Genomic DNA, 23,828 nt, shown 5'->3' with positions numbered 1-23,828 from the left:
TTGTAGAAGAGCAACACTGACCTCTAGTGTTCAGTCCCAGGTATGACAATGTGGGGGGGAGCCAGCACCTACTGCAAGGTGCAAAATGCCCACACTTGTGCATTTGGTGGGCTAAGCACCTCTGTGTCTCACGATTGTGCCCGATGCATCCAGTTTCTGGGGGCGTCTGCACGGTGAGACGGTAAAGGCTGCCTGCTGATGCCTGCAGTTCAGCATGGCACTGGGCAGCCTAGACTACTGGTAAATACAAGTGATGTCTAGTCATAGCAGTTCACCCATGTAATATTTTATACCGCAGCCTGGTGACATAAATCTGTCCATTAACCAAAGAACATTGCATCTCCAAGAAGCCATAAGACCTGTCTAGAAGAGTTTAGACTGTGGCTTTGCCTCTAGAATGACAAACACTTTCCCTTGACTAAGACTGCAGCAGCAATGGCTGCAAGAGTGATGGTAACTAGATGGCAATGGTAAACTTTGTAATGTGTCCATTCTAGAGCTTTGACTTGGATACATTGTATCATACAGTGAGACAGAAATCATCCTCAAGCTATGATCATGGTGGGTTATGTGCCAGTCACTGACACATCGCTCCACATGCTGTACAGCAAAGCTACCAGTCTCAGGTATCATGGAAGCCTTGTAGGTTACAGTCTGCTGCCCAAAAATCTGCAATAGGTGACATGGAGCCTGCTTTGTAAGAACCACCACAAATCCTCCATTCAGATGCACAGGGGCTGTAGTTGGATCTGTGTGGGCTGCCCCTGTACTCCCCTGACAGCACATAGGAATCAGAGCATCCTCTATGGTTATCTTCTGGATGGAGAACACACACTAAATGCCTTACACCTCAGTACAAGGCAGATCCCAGTCAGATGAACATATTGGGATGCATTACATATCTTCTGGGCAACTAACTTTCCCCCCAATATTTCCAGACCCTCAGCAAAGCCACCATTACATGTCTGGGCACAAGATCCCTGGACACTTACAGTTTGCAGCTGTTGATCCCAGATAACACAGAGCAGGCAGCAGGCACAGGAAAGCACTAAACACTTTTGCATCCGAATCCATGTTATTGGCTGTAAATGATACAGTTTATGTGTATTATCCCCAGATCTCTGTGTTGTGGTTGCTCAGACAAGCCCCCGAATCTCAGCAGCATCCAGCTACTCCAGCCTGAGCTGCAGACATCCCCTGCACAGACTCCTTAAAGAGAGACACATCCAAAGGCAAGGAGAGCAGCTGGTGAGACGTGCAGTTGACTAAGCTGGAGGAAGAATCAGCACCAGAGATGGTGGACAGCTCCTTATAGGCAAACAGTGCACTCCACCCACATCCCAGTGCAGGCTACACCCACTGGCTCCCTGGAGCAGTCATCCACTCCAGCATTCCCTGTGCAGAGGCTTCAGATGAGCAGACGCCTGCTATACTGTGGATGCGCATCATGCATGTGCAAGGACAGATTTAGTGCAAATAACATGACGTTTACAGATGAAGGGAGCTTTATTGCATCACAGACTGATGTAGAGGAAATGAGGGTCCCACAGTTGACATGATCTCCTATGAAGCCAGGATTACAGTGCAACCATCTCCAGCGTGCAGAATGAGATACATTGTTGCAGGGTTCTTTCTATTTGTTTATAGTGGGATCATTTGTTTGTTTTGTAATGTTTCAGATTTTGGAATGATACAATCTTTGTGTTTACAAATGCTTTTTAAATAAACATGACTCATTGTTTGCATTCTCTTGCGATAATTGTCATGCAATGTTCTCGTCAAAACAATAGCTTTTGATAATATTTGCATGACAGTTGTGTCAGTGTGCAGCAGGACGGAGATTTTCTGGAGGAAATGTCATAATCTGCCACTGACAGCTGTGGAAATGGATGGGGGTGACCTGAGGACCTCTTGGGTCCTACCAGGATTTTCTTTCCGTTCAATATCATAATCACAATTTTGTCAGCGAGATGCCATTGTTTGCAAATAATCTTCCCATAAACTGGATGGTTTCATATACAATGTGGCTGTCAAGGATAACTACACCATGGAGCGCAATCTCTCTGAGTTCCTCCAGCGGATATTAGTTCTGTGGAAGCATCGCAGATAGATTCAAAGGTCAATTTGCAGCAAGTCTTAAGTGCGAAGCTGCCTCATTGATCATTAACTATGTGATTCCAGAACAGCAAATCCCTAATGTGATCTTAATGTGCTAAGCAAAAAGGTTCTCCCGCATAAAATATTTATACACAGCACTGACGTCGTCAAATATATAATGTTCAAAGAAAATATGAATTATATTGGGCATTGTTATTTACCTTTATTAGGGAAATATATATACAGTGACATTTATCAGACAGCGTTACATTAAAGCCTAATGTATAGCGAAAGGTCCAAGGAAGACACTTAGTCCAGAGGTGGCGTGTAGTGAAGAGCGGCATAGGCAATATTCGAATTTGCTATATTTCGCAAATTTGTGGCCGAATATTCATCCTAAATTAGCAAATTTGAGAATTCGTGATCTCCACTCATTGTTTACTTGATTGCGAAAATCGACGATGTAATTTATTTGCGAGAAATTCAAGATTAGAATATTCAACACTATTCGCGGATACGAATATATAGCACTATATTCTAAATATTTGTCAATTCTCAAAGTGGCGATTTTCGCAATTCAAATTCGCGATTTGAATATTCACGATCAAAACTAGTGGTTTTACACTACTGCGTCCAATGCCTGGCATTGTGCTTGGTGATGGAAGACAGGCATACAACAGCCATGGAAACCTATGCCATGTCGATCCCGCCACAGCACAGGTTTTGTATTGATGTTAAAGGCAGAGGGGGTCTGGACCAGTGACGGTCAGTTCGAGGTGCTGAATTTTGATAGAGATGTGTGGATATCTTTCTTAATTTTTTTTTATGTAACTAGATTGATTTTCTTATGCAGTTTCTTTAAGCTGCTTCTTCCTTATCTAAGCAGTGCCTTCCCCTTCCCCCTTTGCTCTGAGCTGTCTGTATCTCAGCAGTAAGGAGAGGCAGGGAGGGCACGCAGCTGTGCCGAGATCATCCTGACTTCTCCCACAGATGTGTGCAGAAGAATGTTTGAGCCAATTACTTAGCTAGATGATTCACATATACAGTACAGACCAAAAGTTTGGACACACCTTCTCATTCAAAGAGTTTTCTTTATTTTCATGACTATGAAAATTGTAGATTCGCACTGAAGGCATCAAAACTATGAATTAACACATGTGGAATTATATACATAACAAAAAAGTGTGAAACAACTGAAAATATGTAATATTCTAGGTTCTTCAAAGTAGCCACCTTTTGTTTTGATTACTGCTTTGCACACTCTTGGCATTCTCTTGATGAGCTTCAAGAGGTAGTCACCTGAAATGGTCTTCCAACAGTCTTGAAAGAGTTCCCAGAGATGCTTAGCACTTGTTGGCCCTTTTGCCTTCACTCTGCGGTCCAGCTCACCCCAAACCATCTCGATTGGGTTAAGGTCCGGTGACTGTGGAGGCCAGGTCATCTGGTGCAGCATCCCATCACTCTCCTTCATGGTCAAATAGCCCTTACACAGCCTGGAGGTGTGTTTGGGGTCATTGTCCTGTTGAAAAAAAAATGATGGTCAAACTAAACTCAAACCGGATGGAATTGCGTGGCATTGACCTGGTCTCTAATCTGAGCTGCTGTTAACCTGCGATTTCTGAGGCTGGTGACTCGGATGAACTTATCCTCTGCAGCAGAGGTGACTCTTTGTCTTCCTTTCCTGGGGTGGTCCGCATGTGAGCCAGTTTCTTTGTAGCGCCTGATGGTTTTTGTGACTGCACTTTGGGACACTTTCAAAGTTTTCCCAATTTTTCGGACTGACTGACCTTCATTTCTTAAAGTAATGATGGCCACGTGTTTTTCTTTACTTAGCTGCTTTTTTCTTGCCATAATAAAAATTCTAACAGTCTATTCAGTAGGACTATCAGCTGTGTATCCACCTGACTTCTCCACAATGCAACTGATGGTCCCAACCCCATTTATAAGGCAAGAAATTGCACTTATTAAACCTGACAGGGCACACCTGTGAAGTGAAAACCATTTCAGGTGACTACCTCTTGAAGCTCATCAAGAGAATGCCAAGAGTGTGCAAAGCAGTAATCAAAGCAAAAGGTGGCTACTTTGAAGAACCTAGAATATGACATATTTTCAGTTGTTTCACACTTAGGCGGAGAGTTCGGCAAAGCCAGCTGAACGGCCATCTGCACACAGCTGTTTTGGAGCGCTTGCCCCTGATCAGTACAGCGTAGGATTCTGGCTGGCTTTGAACACGGCTTAGGCAAGGTGCTGGCTCTCCTGAAAGATACCAGCTATGTATGGAGAGATTTTCGCAGTAAGACTAGCCATAGACCATACAAGGAATTTTCCTGATGGACTGATGCCCACAGGACCACCCGAGTCCTCCTCACTTTTTCTGGCTGGGTACATACCGTTGGGGGCACTAAAGGGGTCATTATTAAAGGAAGGTAGAGCTAGCTTGGTGCTGTGGCCCACATATCACCTCCTAAGCCTCCTCCTCCATATCTCGATTAGAGACAATTAGGCAATTATTGATGGCCACCACAGAGAGACAAGCTTCTGGGGAGGTATTTTGTGCTGCACTGTGGTGTTTGGCATGTTATCCTGTTCTACACTATGGTACTGCTGACCCTGGCAACTTGCATTGGCCCCTTCTACTAGTGGTCCACCACCTTCTGTCAATTTGAAGCCACCTACAACATTGGGACCAGTTTTAGTTTTTTTTCAGGGCCACTTTAAGTTTCCAGTCTCCCCCCGTTAGCAGTACTCCATGGTAAGGATACTTGGCAATGCTCCATGGAAAAAAATATACAAAGATATATCTCCCAGGGACAGAGAACCATCTTGTTAGCAAACTCAAAGTCTGTCAAAGTCTGAGGAGGAAAGATCATAGATAAGAAAGAGTGGATGTTGCTTCTGAGTTACATTGTGTTTTGTAGGCAAACCAGAGCTGCGGTCAGAATTGTGCTAGCAGTTATTGGAGGCAGTCAGCAACTTAAGGACAGATGAGCTAAGCTCGTATGATTCAGAGCGACCAGATAACTGTTCTGTGACTTGATGAAGGACCTTACTTTCTAGAATGTAATGTACCAGAACAAGCTTTGGAAAGACACTGAATAATACTGGGAGATTCATAGCAGTAGAAGACAGAAAAGCAAAACTATTGTCAGTATACAAATGTATCAAATGTTAACTTGAGTCTTCATGCATTAAATACACATTTCTAGCAAACTTTAACTTGAATTTTTAATTTCTTTTGTTGTGTTAACTGTTGCTGCAACATTGCATTCAATGTATTTAGTGCTAAGTTAACATTTGCTATATCTGTGTATTTTATTATTCTGAGACTATGTATTGTATCTGCTGGATTTGCATTGATTCTTTGACCGACATAAACAGGCATCATGTTAATAATTCCCCAAAACCTTGCCTACAGAACCTCATGACACAAACACATGAAAATTAATATCACATTGCAACCATGGATCAGCTAGGGTGAGAGCTGCTTCTTGATAGCAGCCCTCACTCTGGCTAATACAGAGGTGACTCCATTGTATCCTGTCCGCTGACCTGTAATGACATTTATAGACAGCCAAGGCAAATAGCTCTGGACAATTTCCTAGCCAAAGCAATGGTCTCCCAGCTGTGGCTCTCTGGCCAAAGCAAAACTACAATTCCCAAGACGCTGGTGTATTGCAAGGATATTTTTAATTACTGATTGGTTCTGTTCTCTTTAATTCTGTTTAATACATACTCTATGTAATAATTTATACGTTTCCTTGTAATGAAGTGTGTTAGAGATAGTACCCATCCCCCATTGTGCTGATAAGACAACATTCCTGGGTGATTTCAGAGACAGGCGTGCTGCACGCTGGAGGAGGGGCTTTTAAACTTTGTGACACCCATTAACTCAGAGCACTCGATTGAAGACTTCATTCTAGGTAGGATGTAAGTATTGATTTACCCTCTATTTGTACACCCTGGGGGCGTCGTACTGTACACTGGGAAACAGGTTTAAACTCTGTGACACACAATCCCTCAGGGACTGCGCTGAGGACTTTATCCTAGGTAGGATGTAAGTATGACTTGTCCTATCTCTTGTACACCCTGGGGTGTTGGTCATGTGTTATAAGGTGGCAGATAGCAATGGGTTATAGCTAGTGTTGATCGAGCTCCAAAGTGCTCGGGTGCTCGAGTAGAACACTTTGGGATGCTCAATGGTAGTCAATGGGAGAACCCGAGCATTAAACCAGGCACCCCCTGCTCTGAAGAGGGGAGGGCGTCTGGTTCATAGGAAAAGGTTAGAAATTGATGGAAACACCACTGAAATGGTTTGGGAACAGCATGGGAAGGACGTCTGGATGCATCTTGGACTCCCAGGTCGTTGTTAGGAAGGATGTTGTCCGAGTAGTACGCCACTATTGCAGACTGACAATAAAACGCACCAAACCGAAGATAAAATCGATTTTATAGGAAAAATTGTTAGGAAACATTCTTTTCTGTATATTTGCTTGTATATAAAGTGCAAGTGCTGCCAAAAATTACAAGGAAGAGGCACTCTGATACAACCTGTATATCACATAAAGGAGGGCCTCATTCACATTGTGGTACAATTGTTCATGTAGTGGGACTTCTACACTCATAAAGCCTATGCACTAAGTGAAAGGGCTGCCAAAAATTACAAGGAACGGCACTTCAATACACCCTTTATTACACATAAAGGAGTTCATTGTACACAAACGGCCTTGAAAAATTATGATTGATTGCCTGCTGGTGACCCTCTAAAACATTAGGGTTGAGGGCCTGGTGGTGAGCTGACCATTGAAAAAATTATGGTTGAGGGTCTGCTGCTGAGCTAACCATGGCAAAATTATGGTTGAGGGCCTGCTGCTGAGCTGACCATCGAAAAAGTTATGGTTAAGGGCCTTCTGCTGAGCTGACCGTTGAAAGAAATTATGGTTGAGTGCCTGCTGCTGAGCTGACTCTCTAAAACATTAGGAGCGAAAGCAGCCCAATAAGCATGTTGATATGATGGAGGAGGAGGAAGACGAGAAAAGGAAGATTGAACCATAAACCCTTTTTTGTGGTTGAAGGGGAGCATGGGAATACAGTGTATTCAATACACCTTAAAAGCCACATTTAAAGTGCTTTTATGTTCAGCCGCTTTCCTCTGGTGAAGTAGAGAAGTAAGGGGAAGTGATGGATGAACATCGGCCGGGACGGAACACGGTCAAATGTTCGCTAACCGCAAGTTCACAGCTGGCCCCATTCACTTTAATGGCAAGCGAACCTGAAAAACCTTCAGGTCATATTTGCAGCCACCAAATACTTTCTAGAAGTGCACAAATAGTCCCACAACATGGACAGTGACATTCCAGAGAGGGATCAATGACAAAAATTCCAACAAAAAATATGTATCTTAATCAGGGGACATTTTTATGCGTCTTAAAAGGTAAATTTTCTGAAATGAGCCCTGTGGGTGCCTAGAAAATGTTTATTTTAGGCCACAGGAGTACGGGCCTTAAAAATTAGGCATTTACCTGACATAAATGAAATTGTGAATATGTGGCTTGAGGCACGGTACATTATGCGATCAATGGATAAAAATTGTACTGTAGGCCACTTTTTTTTCCACTTTTTTGCCGGGGGCAACTGGTATATCACACTAGGAGAAATTATTTGTTCCAAGGTCGTTTGTCACTCTGTGTAACTGCGCTAACGCAGCAAAACTGCAAACAAATGCTGCACTACCCAAATACACTATATAGAAAGTATATAATTGTATACAGCACCCCTGCTTCAATCATTTTTTTTGGGGGGGCAACTGGTATATCACACCACTAGAAATTATTTGTTCCAATAGCGTTTGGCTCTCTGTGTAGCTGCGGTATCACAGCAGAACCGCACACAACTGCTGCACAATGCAAATGCACTATAATATACTTTCTATGTTAGAAAGTATATTATAAGTATATCACACCCCTCTGTGTATCACACCTATACCAGTCCTTAAAAAGACTTTTGTGGCCCTATTATCTAGCGTTTGGTGTCCCTAACAGCCTGTCCCTGCTCCACACAGCAACCTCTCCCTACACTGGCAAAACACTGAATGTAAAATGGCGGCCAGATCGGGTTTATTTATAAGGTGGGGTGTGTGTCCATGTGCTGAAATGTCTCAATTGGCTGTCCTGTACCACCTGATGGATGTGTCATGGGTAAAAGTTATTCACAATGTAAAAGAATATGGCACCAGCGGACATCGCCATATGTTCGCCCGTTCGCCAAAGTTCGCCGCGAGACGACCGTTGGGTGAACCGCAAGGCCATCTGTAGTCAGGGGCAATCCAGGCCTTGTTTATTTTGATAAGAGTCAGCCAGTCAGCATTTTCAGTTGACAGTCGGATGAGCTTATCAGTTATTATGCCACCAGCAGCACTAAATGCCCGCTCTGACAAAACACTGGTGGCAGGGCGCTGGTGGCAGGGCAGGCCAGAACCTTCAAGGCGTAGAGCGCCAGTTCATGCCACTTGTTCAGCTTGGACACCCAATAGTTGTAAGGCACAGAGGGATCACTGAGGACGCTGACAATGTCTGCTATGTACTCCTTCACCATCTTCCAAAATGTTTCTCTCCTTGTGACACTAGGCTGCGCATCAGGGTGAGGGTGCTGGCGGGTGTCATGAAACTGTCTCAGGCCTTGGAGAGTGTTGCCCTGCCTCTGTTGGAACTGCTGTGTGTTCCCCTCATCTCCCCTCCTCAGTTGCCGAAGGAACTATGTACTTCCACAAGGACCTATAACATAGCATAACATAAAGTCAGCCATGTGTGCCAGAGTCCCAACAGACAAGACTTCGCTGTCCACATCAGGAGGATGACTCCCAATCTCCTCATCCTCTTCTACCCATCCACACTGAACAGATGGAATTAAACTTCCATGGGTACTACCCTCTGTAGCAGAGGCAACCGTCTCCTCCTCCTCATCATCCAATTTGTGCTGAGAAGACGAACTGAGGGTGGTCTGGCTATCACCCTGTGTACTGTCTCCCCCCATTTCCTTCTCTTCCACATACAAAGCGTCCGCCTTCATTGTGAGCAGCGAGCGTTTGAGTAGACACAGAAGTGGGATGGTTACGCTGATAATAGCGTTATCGCCGCTCACCATCTGTGCTGATTCCTCAAAATTTCTTAAAACCTCACAGAGGTCAGACATCCATGCCCACTCCTCGCTTGTGAAGAGCGGAAGCTGACTGGAAAGGTGATGACCATGTTGCAGCTGGTATTCCACTACTGCCCTCTGCTGCTCACAAAGCCTGGCCAACATGTGGAACGTGGAGTTCCAGCGCGTGCTCACGTCGCACAACAGTCTGTGAGCTGGCAATTGCAAGCGCTGCTGCCAGCGGAAGCTGTCGATGACTCACTTCACCAGTAGCTCGGTCAAATTGGGTTAGATCTTGAGAAACTACTGAACCACTAATTTGAACACGTGGGCTAGGCATGGGATGTGTGTGAGCTTGCCAAACTCCAAAGCCGCCACCAAGTTACGGCCATTATCAGACACAACCATGCCTGGTTCTAGGCTGAGTGGCGAGAGCCACAGCTCAGTCTGGTCCCTTAACCCCTGCCACAGCTCTGCGGCGGGGTGCTGTTTGTCACCTAAACATATTAGTTTCAGCACGGCCTGTTGCCTCTTCCCCACTGCAGTTAACACCAAAAAAGGCCACGCAATGGGTAAATAGTAAAATTTATACTGTTTATTAAATCCAACATGTATACAGTATTCAGTGTTTGCATTCCTGTTTGATATGGTGGCACACTGCTGTACATACATCTACATGGGTTCCCATACCCCTGTGCATAAGGCATTATAGAGTGAGTCTGATGGATTTTAGGTTTGTCGGGAACTTTTTCTGGTTCCCTCTTTATATTTTTTCACACTGACCTTAGTCATTGATGTGATTTTGTCTTTCCTACCTATTTGACTCATCTTTGCTTTTTTTGCACAGTGGTCTATGGGCCCCAGGCATCTGTGGACTTGTTGCTATATTTCTGGTATTTGCAGACCACTGTTAGTGGGTGTAACCTACCAGGTGCTGCTACATAGGATCCCTTTTTTAACCGCTATGATGCAATTACTTTATGATATTTATTTTTATTGAATTGGATTTAATAAAGAATAGTAATTTTACTATTTACCCATTGCTTGGCCTTTTTTGGTGTTAATAGGGTGATTACCACGCTCACTGTTATTACTTTGTTTGTAGAGGTGTTTTCCCTGCTGCAGTGCTACACTGCTTCCAGTTACTGATTGATGGCTGACTGGTGCTGCAAGATGAGAATGCAGAGGTGGAAGTGGAGGAGGAGAAGTGGGGGTTGCAGCTACTATTGTAGGTGGTGGCAGAAATATTGATGGAAGTAGGGCCCGCAATCCTTGGCGTCGGTAGCACCTGTGCCATCCCAGGGTACGACTCGCTCCCGACTTCCACAACTTTCACCCAGTGTGCCGTCAGGGAAATGTAGTGTCCCTGGCCACAAGCACTTGTCCATGTTTCAGTCGTTAAGTGGACCTTCCCAATAACTGCGTTGTTCAGGGCATGGGTGATGTTACGGGACATATGCTGGTGTAACGCGGGAACGGCACACCGGGAAAAATTGTTGCGGCTGGGGACTGAGTAACGAGGGATGGCTGCCGCCATCAGGCTGCGGAAAGCCTCAGTGTCCACAAGCCTAAATGGCAACACATTTAGTGCTATGGCCTGTGGGTGGATGGGTATTTGTGCTTTCAAATACCCAGCCTCCCACCCACAGATTGATTGATACTATGTTTGTATGATTGTTCTCAGTCCATAATTTAGGGATGTGGCTGCTTCACTAGATGGCTACACTAATACCTTTCCACTTGTTTAACCTTTAGGAGTCTGGTGGCACCATATTATATGTATCAAGTGGGTCATGTTATTTTGCCCAGTGACTGTAGAACTATATTATTGCACTTTACTCCTACTACTGGAGGGATTCCTTTTCCCCACAATTCTGCTTCCCTATTATAGATGTAATTTTAAGTGTTTGTACGATATGTATGTTATCATTATGGATTAATAAAAATGCCATTATTATTTTTTGTGTGGTGTAGAATTTATATATAAGAGTTCATGCTTTCGTTCTATGGCCTGGGGTAAGGACATCTGTACGCTGCACTTGGACACAGGAGTGGATATGCTAGCTGATGGTGCTTGCGAAGGTCCAGGTGCAGGGCGGGAGGCATCCGAACCTACGTCTTGGACAGGGCATTGGCCAGCATGTGGGGAAAAGGAGGCAGTGGTGTGACCTGCAGACACTGATTGTGGACCCAGGTGTTCGACCCACCTATTAGGGTGCTTTGATGCCATGTGGCAGATCATGCTGGTGGTGGTGAGGTTGCTAGTGTTCATGCCCTGGCTCATTTTGGTACAGCACAGGTTGCAAATGACAATTATTTTATCGTCTGCACTTTCCTCAAAAAAGTGCCAGACTGCGGAACACCTAGCCCTTGGCAAGGGAGATTGCTGCTAGTAGGTGCTCCGGGGAACAGTTTCGGGCCTGTTTGGTGTGGCCCGCATTCTCCCTTTTGCCACCCCACTGCCTCTTCCAGTCTGTTGCGGTGCTGCAGATCCTCCCCCTCTGTACTGCTATCCTTGCTCGGCTTGCCACCTTCCCAGGTTGGGTCAGTGATTTCATTGTCCACCACTTCCTCACTCTGGTCATCCTCCTGACTTGTGTCAGACAACTGTGTCTCATCCTCATAATCAACCTCTTGAGACACTAATTTTCGTTGAGTTATTGGCAACTGTGTCTCATCATCATCATCCACTTCATTAAACACTAATTGCCATTTCCCACCGTCATCTTCTTGTGACTGTGGATGCTCAAGAGTTTAGGAATCAGTGCACACAATCTCCTCATGTCCCTCTTCAAGCGGGCTTTGTGAGAGGCCCAAATCAAGGAATGGCGATGAAAAGAGCTCCTCGGAATATCCAAGTTTGGGATCACTTGTTTGACAAGACTTTCCATGGTGGGAGGAAGGAGGATCAGGGTGAGGACTCTTGGCTACTGAGACTGGACTTTGTGGAAGACAGGGTGGTGCTTAACCGACTAGAAGCATTATCTGCTGCAATCCAACCGACCACCGTCTCACACTGGTCTGACTTTGAGAGTGGTGTCCTGCGCTGCCCTGCAAACTGGAACATGAAGCTAGATATCGTGGATGAGTGTGTTTCTTGTGCTCTGGCAGCAGGCACAGTTTCACCGCGCCCAGGGCCACGGCCTCTGCGTGCACCATCAGCAGCACGGCCACTTCCTCGTCCCTTACTGCTCACTATGAGCATATTAAATGGTATATATGCTTGCACGTATGTCACACGTACAGTAGCGCAGGTTTTGTAAGTGTATGTGCAAATAAATTAAACTGAATGTCACTGCTATTTAGGATGTGCAAACGTTATACAGGAGATGTAGCGCAGGTAATGTTGCAGCTGTCACGAGCAGCTAATAAAAAATTACAGGCAGTGTCACTGATATTTATGATATGATATGTTATATAGGAGATGTAGCGCAGGCAATGTAAATGTCCGCAGCGGATACCGTCTACATAAAAAAAGTACACTGGATGTCACTGATATTTTTAGGCTGCGCACACGTTAAACAAGAGATGTAGCGCAGGTAATGTAACTGTCCGCAGTATCTACGGAAAAAGTACACTGGATGTCACAGATATTTTTAGGATGCGCAAACGTTATACAGGAGATGTAGTGCAGGTAATGTAACTTTCCGCAGCGGACACCGTCTACGGAAAAAGTACACTGGATGTCACAGATATTTTTAGGCTGTGCACTCGTTACACAGGAGATGTAGCGCAGATAATGTCGCTGTCTGCAGCAGCCAAACAATTGCAAGCTATTTAGCGCATTGCTGCCAGATCTTTTGGGTCTCTCACAATTGCACGCAATTTAGCACAGGTTGCGCTAATAATATATATTTCTGCCAGATACAATAGTCCTTAAAGGGCTTCTGTCACTCCACTAAACTCATTATTTTTTTTTTTGTCTCCTTAAAATCCTTATGCTGCGATTTCTCAATATATAGGGCTATTACTCCGTTTGGTTCAGTAGTTATATAAAAAAACGGACTTTTATAATATGCAAATTACCTCTCTAGCAGCAGGTAGGGCGGCTTCAGTTGGCGCAGGCGCACTCAGTGGAGGACGCTCGCTCGGCCACTCCATCCTCAGTGCGCCTGCGCCGGGTGTACATGTGACGTCATCGGCGCAGGCGCACTGAGGATGGAGCGGCCGAGCGAGCGTCCTACACTCAGTGTGCCTGCGCCAACTGAAGACCGGAGCTAGATTTAAAACGCAGACAGGGCCAGTCAGAGAATGAGCGCGTCCGCTGGCCCTGTCAATCAACATGAGGAGGGGGCGTCATTATGAATGGAGGATGCGGCTGCTAGCAGCAGGTAGCCGCCCTACCTGCTGCTAGAGAGGTAATTTGCATATTCTAAAAGTCAGTTTTTTCATATAACTACTGAACCAAACGAAGTAATAGGGAGACCAAAAAAATATATGAGTTTAGTGGAGTGACAGAAGCCCTTTAAAAGGACTTTTGGGTCTCTAACACCAACCCTGCCTAACCAAAAAATTAAATTCTATCCCCTACACTATCTGTTCCTTTTACAGCATAGCTCTCCCTGACTAAGACTGGCCGAACCATGGGTCATCGGGTGCTTTATAAACCCTATGACGCGTTCCGGCCAGCCAATCACTATAATTTAACCAACATGACTACGGCATTACATTGAGTGGCAGCACTTACCTGCACATTTATTGGCTTCATAGCAGCCAACAAACATGCGGGGAGGAGACTCGACCATGGCGCTCGAGCACACGCAGTTTTCGATCATCACTAGTTATAGCATGATTGATGGAGTCTCCACCCCATTTAGGCTAGTGATGTTTATTATTCTGTATGTGATTTGTTTCGTATATTTAAGTAAATATATTTATTCACTAAGCCTGCATAAGCTTATTCATTCTCAAATCTTTAGAATTCACGTTACATTACACTTGGTGGCAGCGGTGGGATATGAGCAAATGAATATGCTTTTCGTTGATAGGGTGTTACATTTGTTGTTGTTTTTTTACAGCTGGAAAGACATAGGTTGTGGCTGTCAGCTTATAGAGAGGTTAATGTTAATTATGGTTTTTTTCCAGAAGTAGGAAAAAAAAGGGTTTGAATCTTTATAGATACCTTGCCACACCTGTCTACAGGCTGCCTTTGGTATTGCAGCAAGTGAATGGGACAGAAGTACAATACCAGCCACCAATGGCGGATTATAATAGTGGGGTTTGGGGGGACGCTAGGGGCCCAACGCTTCGGGGGTCCATAGCCCAAAATGTCCATTATTATCCTTATGAAAACATCCGAGGTGGCTCCCATCTCCATTCACTCTCAAAGGCCACAGGCCTCCTGTATATGAGATGCTCTTGATGTGAGGACGTCATCGCAATCACAACCACCCATGCCAGGTTCAGGCTGCTGCTGGAGGATGCTTGTTAGCAGCACCACTGAGGCAATAAGAATTATTAGGGGCCCTATTTATGAAATAACAACTACTATGGGCATACCCGGGCAATAAGAACAACTGGGGGCATACTGGAGGAATAAAAACTACAGGAGGCATATGGGCAATAAGAACTACTGGAGGCATATTGGGGCAATAAAAAATACTGGCGGCATACTGTGGCAATAAAAATTACTGGAGGCATACTGGGAAATAAAAACTACTTGGGGCATATTGGGAGAATAAAAACTACTGGAGGCATACTGGGGCAATGTGAAATACTGGAGGAATACTGGGGCAATAAGAACTACTGGAAAAATACTGGGGCAACAGGGATGGATTGGGAACTGAAAGCGGCCCTGGAAAAATGGTAAAAGTGGCAGGTGGGTCCAAATTGACAGAATGTAGGGCAACAGGCAATTAGGCAGGGCCAACATATGTAGGCAGGGACAACAGAAGTTTGCAGGGTCAGCAATACCGTAGTGCAGAACAATATACTGACCCAGCTGAACCAAACATCACAGAGCAGCACAGAATACTGCCATCTGCACCACAGTATTCAACTGTATTGCTGTCCTGAGGACATTGATACAGTTGAATTCAGGAGGGCACCTGTGGCTGCTGGCCATCTGCATAGGAGAGAATCAGATCAAACTGGCAGCCATGAGGAGGGGTTATGTGGCCCTCCTAGGCATTGGCCCACCAGGAAATTTTCCTGTAGGGTCTATGGCCAATCTGCCCCTGTGGGGCAATAAGAACTACTGAGGAAATACTGGGGAAATAAAAACTACTGAAGGCAAACTGGAGCAATAAGAACTAATGGAGACACTATGCGGGCATTAATACTACTAGGGGTACTGGAAATGGAGAGCACAGTGGGCACAGTGCTTAGAATATCAGAGAATAATGAAAAAGTGAGGAACCCCTATTCAAAGCATATCTGAGAGGGGTCTTTATAAGTGAGATCGCTGCAGCAAAGAGAACATATAGGAAGAAAGAGCAGGAACTGGAGAAGATTGCTGCACTTACATCAGAGCGATATGCTAGTTATCCAACTGAGCATAACAGGGAAGAGATGCAGCAGGCTAGTTGTGCTCTGGGGAAACACGTAATAGAGAAGGCAAACCATAGGGTATTCTTTAAGGGGCTCAATTATTTTATTGAGTCTGGACGCCCGGGTAAGCTCTTAGCTAGAATAATTTCACAACAAGAAAAAAAAAAACAACAACCTATTATTTTGATCCGTAACGCAAAGGGGGAAACAATAACAGATGCAGAGGGAATTGGGAATACCTTTTCACAATACTTTGCTCAGACATATAGATCCTCCCCAGGTTTGTCATCCGAACTGGCGATGCGGTTCCTGGAGAGAATTCCACTTCCTACTTTAAATGAAGCTCAAAAAGAATATCTGGAGGAGGGGCTCTCTCTCATCGAGCTGCAGGAGGCCCTCGGGTCAATCTCGGCGAACTCATCGCCAGGACTGGATGGCCTTCCATACGAGGTCTATCGCAAGTATAGCGACGTGATTCTCCCCCAGGTGTTGCAGGTTTTTTCCCAAGCAACACAGGGAAGGCGATTACCATACTCTATGATTATTGTGTTAATTTTAAAAAAGGATAAAGACCCGGCAGAATTGAGCTCATACAGACCAATATCCTTATTAAACACCGATGCTAAGCTATTATCAAAAATCTTGGCTAGGAGGCTCTCGCGGGTCATGCCCACCATTATACATCCAGATCAAATTGGCTTCATGCCAAAAAGGGGTACCCACAACAATCTACATAGGCTATTTATGAATATTCAGTCCCCGGGGCATGGCGCCCACTCCATCCTGTCGTTGGATGCTACTAAAGCCTTCGACAGGGTGGAGTGGACCTTTCTCTGGGAGGTGATGAAAAAAATGGGCTTTGGTCCAAGATTTATGGAGATGGTTCAGCTACTGTATAACTCTCCCACTGCTAGGATTAGGATCAATGACTTGACGACAGAAAGTTTCATTTTGGGAAGGGGCACCCGTCAGGGTTGCCCCCTTTCCCCCTATCTATTTAACATTTACATTGAACCACTAGCGGCCATGATAAGACAGGACTCGAAGGTGGCCGGTTTTGGCATAATGGGGAAGCATGATCGAGTATCCCTCTACGCGGATGACATCTTGGTCTTTATTCATCAAACAGACACTACTCTCCCTCGTATAATGGACCTGGTTGGTATTTTTTCTGATCCGTCTGGACTTGAGATCAACTGGGATAAGACCGTTCTCCTCCCTATAGATGAGTTGTGAGGCGAAGGGAATAACCAGTTAATGATTTTTGAGTCAATAAAGTATCTGGGTATAACAGTTTCTGCCAAACCTCAGGAATATCTACAACTTAACCTGATTCCTTTGTTGATGAAGTTGAGAGTTAATATGGCAAAAAATCCTGCCAGCAAGAGCAGACAGGATTTCATTAATAAAAATGGTAGTGCTGCCCCAGGTTCTTAATGTCCTGTGTAATTTGCCTATCTGGATTTCAGACAAATATTTCAGATTGATAGAACGTATGCTCAATGATTTATTATGGGGGAGGAAGCGTGTTAGACTGAAGGCCCTCTATTTTTCTATGCCCTACAATCGGGGAGGTCTTAACCTCCCCTATTTTAAGGGCTATTTTGTAGCATCCCAACTCTGTCTTTTTAACGACTGGGAAAATAGCCCTTTCTGCAGCAGAGTAGTGAAAGATTCAGGCTTTTTGGATTTTTTTACTGTACTGGAATCTGATTATTTGTCAAATATCCCGAGTGGGTACTCACTCTTCTGCAGAATGGTCAGAAAGATCTGGCTGGTCATAAGGAGTTGGTGTGGAGTTAAGGCATCACTCACCTGCACTCCATTATGGCATAACCCAAAATTTCCTAACCTAAACGATTTAAGCTGCCGCCAGTATTGGAGGACCAAAAACGTTCAGTATCTACATCAAGTAGTCAGTGGGGGACAAATTCTGCCTCTCACGGAATTAAGGGCAAAGCTAGGTGAGGTGGCTTGGTATGCATACTTTCAATTGAGGTCCGCACTTTCTAGCACTTTAAATAGTCACTTCTTTATTATAGATACTCCTGTATTTTTACATGATTTAATTTGTAAGAAAATTGTCACGAGAATTAAACTATCACACTGTTACAGACACTTAATGGATAATTTTTTTTTGGATGTTCTCTCTCCAGGACAGAGAGCTTGGTCTTCTCTTCTTGCAGAGGTGGGCCATCCAAATTGGGAGAAAATAGGGGAAAGCTTAAAGATGGTTTCACATAATTTTAACCACACTGTGGTACAATTCAATATTCTGCACAAAATTTACGTGACACCCATATGGTTACATAGAAGAGGACTCAGGGCCTCCTCTAGCTGCCCACGTTGTGGTGAATCTGAGGCAGATCATTTACATATGTTCTGGGATTGCCCAATGGTGAGTAGGTACTGGAGCTTGGTCCAAAAGAACCTGGCGTGTAAACTCAAAATTTCTGTTCCATTGTCCCCCAGGATATGGGTCCTGGGAGACTTATCGGAGGTTAATTACCAGCCCATAAACTCTCATCTGTTGATTAAGGTGATATTCTTAGCTAGACTCCTCATTTCTAGAGCCTGGTTTTCCTCTATCGCCCCAGACTGTAAAAACTGGTTGAGCTTGGTTGAGAAAGTGAAAAGCTACGAGAAGATTCTTTATAAACAAAGAGGAGCTCACTTAAAGTGGAATAATTTATGGAAGGAATGGGACATAGATAATTAATTAGGAGGCTATTTCTTTTCGCTACTGTATACAGAGATTTTTTATTTTTATTTTTTTCTTCCTGCAAGGTGGGAGGGTGGGTGGTTGGGGTTAGGGGGAAATTCCATTTGTCCGCCTTGTCCGCCTTGTTTATATGTATACTATTGGGGAAGAATGTGAAGCTATACTTCAGTATACGAGGATCTCTAGGAATGTTGGAGGACCTTCCGGCAGTAAAACAAAGATTGGAATTCGTACTTAGAATAGTGAGTGATATATTGGCGGGGCATTGGGGCTCGGGACCCGGGGGCGCCCGGGCACCGGGCGCGACTCAAGGTACGGCTCCTCCCGTCAGACATGAGGCTGCACAGCAGGCAATGAGACGTCACGTGTGGTGGGCGTGCTACTGAGTGCATTCTTAACGACACAGAGTAGGCCTTCAGCCCTGACTCTTGCTTACATTCGTTTTAATTCCTCGAGACTGTCGAGGGATATTCGATTTTAGTTTCGACCATATGAGATCTCTGTGAGGTATGGCGAACTATTGCACTGTTATCTTATCCAAGCATATGGGGACGAGGCAGTAAAATATGTGAGTGGGTTATCCACCATGGCGATAAAGACTGCTGGACCCCCTTCTTTGTCCTTTGTCTAATAAAAAAGCTGGAGATTAAAGCTTGCTGCAAGCTCATCTCCTATGCAGTATGTAGCATGTGAGTATCAAGTGATCGGCCACATGAGTGTTGACTCTGCCGATCGTGTCTACCCGTGTCTGGGAGGGAGCGTGCGCGGGGCGTGCTCGTTGCTGGGAGGGTCGTCCGGACCCCGGGCCTCTGCCCACGCCAATTATAGAGAACTTAGATAAAATGAGCCACCTCGCACAACTCCTTTACTAGGCTTTGGATGCCGGGCGAATCCTGCCATTCTCCTCAGATAGAGTCCTCCACTTGTTTTTTTTTTAAATTCTTCACATAAATATGGATATTTGTATGCAAATATTGTTAACTACGTCTGTGGATTGGATTGGACGGACTTATGGATTGTAAAATATTGGATATGTGATATGGTTATTAATTTTGCATTAAAATAATAAAATATTAATAAAAAATAAAAAGTGAGGAACCCCTATCCACCCCAATCAGGCGCAGTCTATAAAGATGGGACTATTTCTGGGGGAAACAAAAAAACGGATCCTTTATTATAATCCTGGACAGCCTCTTCAAACCTTCATAAGCCCATTGTACCTATATTCAATTCTTAATTTTTACTTTTAGATGCTTTTCACCATAGATGATCAATCCACTGAATGAGATGTTCTTCCCGCAGAGGTCTCGTAATGCATGGAAACTTCTTAATACAAATGGGATCTTGGTGGTAAAATATTCCCAAGCTTTTTTCCCTAATGATAGACAGTGATGAAAATGTTCTATCGATTATGCATTTATTCACTCCACTGCGCTCCGCTCCTCTCTTCCATTCACTGCATCCTGCAGCACGTTAGAGCATCAAGCAAAAGCTGCAGCAAACAACACCGTCATAATGACATTTTTAATCTTGCAGTAATTTCAGGTGGCAATAGAAGGGGTAAAGCAACCTACAGCCCGGCTATGGTTACAGCTGGTTGACCCATCCTGCTGGAAGGAAGTTGCATTAAGTGAACCGATAGAGAATCTATCTAATGGGATAAAAGGAGAGAATCACCTGTCATGATAAAGAATCAATACTGCATCTGGATGAAGTCAACGGGCCCCTCCACGTCTCAGCCTTGTTTTTGCAATTTATAAGGCACTGAGTTGGGGATGTATTGGCAGATCGTCTGTAAAGAGGCGAAGGAGGAAAAAACATTAGTGATTTTCTATTATCACAGACAGACTTGTAAGTACAAGGGAGAAATTCATCACTGAAGACACAAGTCACTGCGGTCGGGTCTCCACTAGTGTTGATCGAGCACCGTAGTGCTCGGGTGCTCGGGCCGAACACATCAGGATGTTCGTGAAATTAATGGAAACACCACTCAAATGGTTCTGGAACAGCATGGGGAGGATGTCTGGATGCATCTTGTACTCACAGGTCGCTGCTGGGAATGATGTTGTCCGAGTACTACGCCACTTTTACAGACTGACAATAATACGCACAAAACAGAAGGAAAAATTGATAGGAAACATTCTTTCCTGTATATTTGCTTGTATATAAAGTGCAAGTGCTACCAAAAAATTACAAGGAAGAGGCACCTGTATATCACATAATGAAGGGCCTCATTCACATTGTGGTACAATTGTTCATGTAGTGGGACTCCTACACTCATAAAGCCTATGCACTAAGTGAAAGGGCTGCCAAAAATTACAAGGAAACGACACTCCAATACACCCTTTATAAAACAAAAAGGAGGGCATCATACACACCATTGAAAAATTATGATTGATTGCCTGCTGGTGACCCTGAAAAACATTTGGAGCTAGGACCTGCTGATCTGACCATCTAATACATTATAGGTGAGAGCCTGCTGCCGCTTTGGTGACTCTAGACAACATGTGGACGATCGCACGTCCCCGTGACGGCGACGATTCATTCGGATGTCTGCCCTATCAACTTTCAATGTTATTTTTAGTCCAAACCATGTAGACCATGGGTAACGGGGGAATTATGGTTCAATTCCGGAGAAGTAGCCTGAGAGACAGCTATGGCTACCACATTCAAGCAAGGCAGCATGCGCGCAAATTACCTATTAGGTATGATTAGGTGCGGGCCTGCTGGTGAGCTGACCCTGTAAAATATTGTAGGTGAAGGCCTGCTGATGAGATGACCATGTAAAAAATTATATGCGAGGGCCTGCTGGTGAGCTGACCCTGTTAGAGTTTTAGGTGTGGGCCTGCTGGTGAGCTGACCCTCTAAAACATTATATGCGTGGGCCTTCAGGTGAGCTGACCCTGTAAAACATTATATGCAAGGGCATGCAGGTAAGCTGACCCTCTAAAAAATTTTTTGAGGGCCTTCAGGTAAGCTGACCGTGTAAAAGATTTGAGATGCAGGCCTGCTGGTGAGCAGATCTGGTAAAAGATTGTAGGCAAAGTCCTGCTGGTGAGATGACCATGTAAAACATTATATGCGAGGGCTTCAGGTGAGCTGACCCTGTAAAACATTATATGCGAGGACATGCAGGTAAGTGTCATGGAACCATGAACCAGACGTACAACAAGAGATAAGTGGAAAATAAGAAGGTTTTATTGAAGAGCAAGCCGTAAGCAAAGTCCGAACGGATGGCTAAACCGAAGCAGGGTCTTGCGGAGACAGAGGTCAGGAACCAGAAGGGTAGTCAGACGAAGCCAGGAACAGGAACCAACGGGGTAGTCAGACGAAGCCGGAATCAGGAACCAACGGGGTAGTCAGACGAAGCCGGAATCAGGAACCAACGGGGTAGTCAGACGAGGCCAGGATCAGGAACCAGAAGCAGCAGCAGTCTTGGAAGCATGTGAACACAGGAGGACCAAGCAAGGAACTGAAGCCACAGACCTCCTATATATATGAGCTGGGCATCCAGCTCCTCCCAGTGGGAAGGAGGAGCCGCAGGGTGGGAGGCTACAAGAAAACCCAGAAACCAAGATGGCCGCCAGCACATGTCAAACGAAGGGAACAGCAAGGAGGTAAGACCATGACAGTACCTCCCCCTCAAGGGCCCCTCCTCCGCGGAGTAAGGAACGGTTTCTGAGGGAAGCGTGCGTGGAAGGCTCGGAGCAAAGCAGGAGCATGGACATCTGCGGAGGGAACCCAGGAACGCTCCTCTGGACCATAACCACGCCAATGGACCAAAAACTGCACCCGGCCGCGGACCAGGCGTGAGTCCAGGATATTGCTCACCTCATACTCCTCACGATTGCCCACTTGGACCGGACGAGGCCGAGGAATCGAGGAAGTGAAACGATTACACACCAGTGGCTTCAACAGGGAGACATGAAACACGTTGGAGATCCGCATGCCAGGAGGAAGCGCAAGGGCATAGGCTACCGGGTTTACCCTGCGAAGCACTCGGAAGGGACCAACAAAGCGAGGCGCCAGCTTGGGAGTGGGCACTCGAAGGTTGAGGTTGCGGGTGGACAACCATACGCGGTCTCCGACCTGGTAGGAAGGAGCGGGCGCTCGTCTGCGATCAGCCTGGAGTTTCTGGCGCTGCGCAGAGACCTCAAGGGACCTCTGGATCTGTACCCAAGAAGCACGTAGGACGGAAAGGTGATCCTCCACAGCCGGAATATCCTGGGGAGAGAATACCTCCGGTAACACGGCAGGTTGGAACCCATAATTGGCCATGAAGGGAGACGTCCCAGAGGAAGAGTTCACCGCCGTGTTCCTGGCAAACTCAGCCCAAGGCAGGAGGTCAACCCAATTGTCTTGGTGATCGGAGACATAGCAACGAAGGAATTGCTCCAAGGCCTGATTGGATCGTTCTGCGGCCCCATTGGACTGAGGGTGGTAGGCCGAGGAGAAAGAGAGATGAATCCCCAACTGGGAGCAAAAGGCGCGCCAGAACCTGGACACAAACTGACTCCCCCGATCCGACACAATCTCCTTGGGCAAACCGTGCAACCGGAAGACCTCCCTGGCAAAAATCGAGGCCAACTCTTGTGCAGAGGGTAACTTCTTGAGAGGAACACAGTGGCACATTTTGGAAAACCGATCCACAATCATGAGAATGACCGTATGGCCTCGGGATGCAGGGAGGTCCACAATGAAATCCATCCCCAGGTGTGACCATGGACGCTCCCCGGTGGCTATGGGTTGCAAAAGGCCCAACGGAAGGTGCCGAGGGGACTTACTCTGGGCACAAACGGAGCATGCCGCTACATATGCGGCGATGTCGGAACGTAGAGAAGGCCACCAGAACAGACGTGAAACCGCCCAGGACAGCTGATTCTTTCCAGGGTGCCCCGCGGCCTTGGAGTTATGGTAGGTTCGCAACAACCGAGTGCGCAACTCCTCAGGCACAAAACATCTGCCGTTGGGTCTCCCAGAGGGAGCACCAGATTGAGCCGCCAAAATCTGCTCACCCAGAGGAGAAGTCAGGCTGGTGCGAATAGCGGCCAGGATCTGATTCGGGGGTATGACCGTAGTCGGAATCGACTCCTCCCCGGACAGCTCGGAGTACTGCCGTGATAAGGCATCCGCTCTGATGTTCTTGGAGCCGGGTAGGTAGGAGACCACGTAATTAAAACGTGACAAGAACAGAGCCCATCTGGCCTGACGTGGTGTCAATCTCTTGGCCTCAGAGAGGTAGGTCAGATTCTTGTGGTCCGTCAGGATGAGAACCGGAACCACCGAGCCCTCGAGCAAGTGCCTCCATTCTTTAAGGGCCTGCACGATGGCCAATAACTCCCTGTCACCAATCTGATAGTTGCACTCCGCGGAAGACAGTTTCCGG

This window comes from Bufo gargarizans, chromosome 8, assembly GCF_014858855.1.
Source record: "Bufo gargarizans isolate SCDJY-AF-19 chromosome 8, ASM1485885v1, whole genome shotgun sequence".
Taxonomy (NCBI): Eukaryota; Metazoa; Chordata; class Amphibia; order Anura; family Bufonidae; genus Bufo; species Bufo gargarizans.
The sequence above is the reverse complement of the archived record's forward strand: the minus strand, read 5'-3'. Positions refer to the sequence as shown.